Here is a 6,431-nt window from a genome sequence, read left to right on the forward strand (position 1 = left end):
TATAGAAAATTTTCGAATCTGGTAGTTGAATTTTGCTAGGAATTTACGACGAAAAATTAGGTTGGTGGCAAAAAAAACGTGTTAAGTTGGTGGATTTCTCGTTCTTTCCTCGTAAGTTATTTCCTCGTAAAAATCATGCTAAAATTACGACGAATTTGCGACGAAACACATTTTTCTCGGAAAAACCACGTTAACTTACGACGATTTTACGAGGAAAATCTTTACTCGGTATTTTACAAGGCCATTACGACGAAACTTTATTTCCTCGCAATTTCATCGTTAAGTCATCGTAATTTCACGAGGAATAGTTTTCCTCGTTAAATTTCCTTGCTAAAACTGTGTTTTCTTGTAGTGTGTATGCAGTATAGTTTATGTCTATTAATTTGTTATTTAAAATAAGAAATGATTAATTATTAATATTGGATTAAAAATAAAATCTAAGATTTTAAAGAAAGAAAATACTAAGTTCTTATCAAACTTTTTCAATATATATTAATTAATATTCTATTGATATAGAAAAAATGAAATAAAATAAAAATGAATTTATTTTATCTTAATGGATGTATTTATAAGATAGATATAATATATTATAGTTTTATTATTTTATTGTTATAGTTGGACTAAAATTATAGGGTTTAATTTAATAATGGTACTGGATTTGAAATATTTAATAATAATTAAAATAATTGTCAAAATTTCTTTTGCCTCAGCCGCTGAGTCGTCACCAAGCCTAAGATGGGTAGAATTGAAAACAATTGTTCTCTAATTCTATATTTATCTAAATTATAAGTGATCAGAACTTTAAAAATAAATATTAGTAATTTACTAATTTTAAAAATATAACCATTAGTGTTGCTTGGATTATTTGGTACATTTGGAAGAGACGTAATGAAAAAGTTTTTAATAATGTAGATAAGGACCTAAAAGATACATTGCAATTGACCGAAATAAAGGTAATACTTTAGAAGCAAACACAATTGGGGATAGAAAGCAGGAGAATGAGAAACGAGGATGTACAAACGCATCAATTAGTAGATGGTGCTTTCGAATGCCTCTTAAAAAAAAAGATTTATGATATTTATTATTAGGACAAGGTTGGTATACTATTTTGGAAGGTTTTGAAAAACTGACAGAGGCAAGAAACATCAGAACTTTGCATTCACATCTCCACGCAGAGATGAAAGTGTTAATTACTTAATTTGGGTGATGGAGTGTATGAAACAGCTATGCCAATACTATGTAACGTTTATAATAGATTGTTCTTAATTGATGAAGATAGTTTTGGAACCATAAAAATTGCGTTTTTTTGTAGTATATCTAGAAGAATTTCAAAAATTAAAGGATGGATTTACCGTTTTTCAACTCAAGCACGTTTCTAGAACTCAAAACTCAAAGATAGATTCCTTCGCACATGGCGCAAAAAAATCAGTCTGTCTATTTTGTCTATATAGATACAGAGTTTACGGTTTGGTTAGCATAGTTTTGACTGAATTTGTTTATGTTGCTCACAGGAAAAAAAAATATCAGTGCTGCATTTTACACGTAGATTTTACCCACACAATTCAACTGAAAAGAGGCTCAAGCTCATTTAAACCAGCCCACCGACAAAGAGGCCTTAAGGAAGCCCAATTACTAAACATGTAGATTCATTATCAAAGAATTCCGTATATTTAACAGAAATATAACAAATTGTGTTATAACAATTAGTCTCTATAAATGTAATTTGACTACCTAAGAAATTTTATAATAAAATTATGAATAACAAAATTATTCGATTTAATGTAGCTCTTGCTAAAAATTATAAAAATGTAGTTGGTGAACATTTTGTGACTTTTTTTACAAATCAGAAACCTGCTAACAAAATTATTAAACATATAACTGAATATTGGTACTTTTTATGAAAAAATATTGATGTATAGCCTTTAACAAATAATTTTATTAACAATCAGATAATTTTGGGATACTATATACTCGACCTGTTTACTAAAATTTAATAATTTAGTTTTAAAGATTTTTTTAAATTATCAGAAAGTTACATATTGAAGTTACAAACCAAAGCCTCCGGTTCTTGTGGTAAAGAGTTCACAGCTGTGAATACCGCCACATGGATTCGAGTCCGACCACTTAGAACGTTTTAAGTGGTAAAAAAACGTGGATTCTACGGGCGTCGTGGTAATTAAACTTTGGGTCTAAAAAGCTTCTGGATGTTATAAAAAAAAAGTTATAAACCGAAGTCTGTAATCTTATAAATTTAAAACAATACTATAGTATATTAGTTTCATATCTTACGTCATTCGAATCATATAATATAATACTTTTCTAAACGAGGTACTTTTGGTATTTTTTTCTATCACAAATGATACATATTACATGCATTAATTTTTATGACTTATTTTAATAATAATTAAGCAATTGCTGAGTATTAATTTGCTGTACATTTTATTTACCAACTTTATGAAAGCAATAAAAGCACATAATATATTATTTAGTGAAGAAAGATAAATACTGGGCCTTATTTGTTCCCATATAATTTGAAAATAACTCTTTCTTGTTTCATGACATTAATGCATTTGTCAACCCATAAAAATATTATACCTTAAGTACTAGATAACCTCACCCAAAATTACAAACTTAATTAAGACAGTTAACTTCCTGGCACTATATAAATAGGACAGTGTTTCTGACATCATAAGTGCATATAGAGCAAACTAGTTTGATTAAAGATACTGTCTCACAATCTAGGGTTTAAACTTGTGGTTCTTTCAAGATAGAGTTCTCCCACAAAGCTAGAAAACTAGTTCTCACACAAAAGAGAGATCATGGTTATGAAACGCAAAGAGATGGAGCCGGAGCATCCTAGCCTCTTCTACCTTAACCTGTACTCGAACATTTCTCAGTCTTTAAATGACTCTTCATTTGACAAAACTCGTACTAGGGTTAGTTTATTTGATTTTTCTAAACGCAAACCAGATTTACAGCCATTATTTAAGAAAATTCGGTATAGTTCTGAGCATGGCTGTATGATCATGAATATTGAACCATCTCCTTCATCTACTTCAACCTCATTTTTTCGTGATTTATCGCAAAGACTTGTTCGTGGTAATTGTAATGCTAACATTCCTGAGATTTACACAAGAGATCTTATTTCAACCATTGGAAGTCGTGACCATTACTCAGCAGATTTTGTTTCACACTTTGGTGAAAACAGTTCCAACATTAATGGTTCTAAAGATTGGGGGATTGATCTGTCTCTCAAGATGTAATTCTACCTTTTCGAATAAAAAGAATCGTAATTGCTTATGTATTTTTATTTCAAGTTATGTCCTTCTTTGTAATATTATTTATGATTATAAAAATTTGCTAAAGTACTCAAGTTAAGCATATTCAAATAAAATGAATAACTAAGACATATAATAATGTACATGTACGTATGTATGTGTAGCAAAATTTGCAGTCTATATCGATGTAGAAAAGCTATTCATATGATATCAGAAATATATTCCTCTTAATGTGCGTGAATGGCTAACTAAATGCATTCAGTATCACCAGATATTACGTACTTCATCCTATATTAAATGTTGATTAATGTAAATATTGGTTAGTATACGTAAGAAAAACAGATTAAACAACATCATATAAATCTATGAAAATAAGATGCTATATAGTTTGACCGAAAAAGAACAAAAGAGATTTTTATGTAATTATAATAATAATTAGAAGAAATCTATCGAAAATTAATCTTAATCAATACTAATACAGTACGCTACTCATTTTTTATATAAATTCAAATGTTTGGTATATTATCTAGCTATTTTAGCTACTAAGTTATTTTTAGCATAATGGACAATAATTATATTTGTATTGTCAAATCTCTAATTAAAGTGTCAGTACGTATGTTAATAAATTATATACTTACAAGTATAAATTTTTGATGATTAATTTTTCACTGAAAAGTGAGATAAATAATATATCAGTTTCTAAATACTATTCATAGACATATATAAATATAAGTGTCGAGAACAACATTGGGTTTTTTTCATTTCTACACCTATATACCATTAAATAAATCTAAATTTACATATTTGTTTTTTTTTTGTAAACTAAAAGGGTTAAACCCGAGTCTATTAAATTTACATATTTATTTGTGTTATAAATTGTTTTCTATCACAACTTCTTCTAATTTTTTACGTTTAATTAAAATAGGTGGATACACATATATCCCATCACACATATAAATTTGAAGAATCTATTGTACTTCTGATAATATATACATATATTTGTTGATACTTGTTATTTTCAAATATAATGAAAATGTAATTACAGGTGTTCACAAATAACTTAATTTAATAAATCATACATAATAGTGAAAGAGGGAAAAATGGTAAATTTGTTTTCTATAATTTACAACCAATACAAAAATGACTAGTATAATACTACCCTTATACATAAACATCTCTTTACATAAAATAAAATTAAATTTCCTATAATTAGGGGTGTCAAAATGAGCTACCTCGCTCAACTCAGCTCAACTCATGGTGAGTTCGGGTCTTTCATGAGCTAGATCAGCTCAACTCATTTATTATATGAGCTTCAATATACAAACTCGAACTCAGATCATCTAGATTATGAGTTAAATGAGCTAACTCGCGATCAGACATAAAAAATAAAAATTATAAAAATAATTAAAAAATAAAAAAAGAATATTTTTTATAATATAATTTTAAATTTAAAAATCCAAAGCATTAATATTTAAATACTGAATAAAACCAAGACCTAATAATATATTAAATCAAAGCTAAATCAGTGATCCAAAAATATATTTTACATAAAAGTCTTGTGATGATTCATATTCAAACTCTTTATCTATTCAAATCGTAAAGATATATATTACGCATGAAAGTCTTAGGAATATTTAGTTTTATATTTTAGTTCTAAAGATATATGATAAGAGGATTTATATCAATATTCTTTTACATTTTAGTATATATTTATTACTTTTTGGTTTTATATTTTAATTTTATAAGATAAATATGATTAGTATAGAAATTATTTTTTCATAAGAAAAACAGAAGTCATCCATATATATATATACATATAAAGTATAAAACTACCAAGCTCATGAGTTAGCTCATGTTCAATAAAGATCGTTCATATAACTCGTGATCTAATTTAAGCTCGATCATTAAATTCATTTATTAAATGAGCCTAAAAAATAAAGATCATGCTCATAAAAAATTGAGTTGAGTTGAGCTAGCTCATGAGCTATAGCTCATTTTGACACCCCTATCTATAATATATATATGTATATTCCATAAATATTTCCTGTCTCCAGCGCATTGTTAAAAATGGTAAATTTGTTTTCTATAATTTACAACCAATATAAAATGACTAGTATAATACTACCTTTATACATGAACATCTCTTTAAATAAAATAAAATTAAATTAAACTTCCTATAATATATATGTATATTCCATGAATATTTCCTGTCTCCAGCGCATTGTTAGAAATAGCATATTGGCTGTCATTATGTACCAGAATGTGAAAATATAAATTTGTCAAAATAACATAAATATAAAGACATCAGTATTGTCTGACGTCAAAAAATGTATATTCATTAAGATATTTAAATATATAGTGATTATCAAACTTTCTAGAGACAAACCTTAAAACCGTCGGTTCACTGTACAGTTGATATCTTATGTATTTACGTAGTTTTAGCAATCATTTTAGTTCTCAATTTGTCCATTTAGATGCATTTAGAGTAGATTTAGATGCATTGCATATACATTTGTTTCTATTAGATGATGGAGATGCTATTTGGTGAGTTTGGAACCTTTGGAGATGGTTTAGAGACAAGAATGGTGATTTTGGTTCACAAGACGAGGTCCCAACTGTCCCAGCGGCCAAGCCAAACCGCTGGGAAAATGCACACGCCCCTGCCCCATATGTACTTGTTGCAGCGGCCAAATGACATGTCGAAAGCCAGCTGCGACACTTAGAAAAATCTGCACTTCTGTTTTTACCAACTTTTTACCCAAATTATCTTGGGTCAACCCAAGCTTGTTGGGTCGACCCAGCTCGTTTTTAGACCACTATAAATACTTTTTAGACTTAATTTTAGAGATTATCTTGTTTTCTATCTAATCAAAAGCCACTTTTCGGTGAAAGATTTAATCTTGATCATAATTTCTTATCTTTGCTTGATTATCTTGCTCTCTAATCATGTTTAACCTTGAATCATCCATGGTTTTGGGGTTATTCATGTCTATTAGTGAGTAGACTAATCTTGGATTCATGGGCTAGGGTGATTAAGGGTGATTAGAGAAGATCTAGGGTGTTTAGTGTTAGATCCACTTGTTTCCTTGCTTGTTGAGGGTTCTCAATGCTATTTTAGTCATGATCATACTAAAATAGATCTCTAGGCATTTC

The sequence above is a fragment of the Brassica oleracea genome, chromosome C2, assembly GCF_000695525.1.
Source record: "Brassica oleracea var. oleracea cultivar TO1000 chromosome C2, BOL, whole genome shotgun sequence".
Lineage (NCBI taxonomy): Eukaryota > Viridiplantae > Streptophyta > Magnoliopsida > Brassicales > Brassicaceae > Brassica > Brassica oleracea.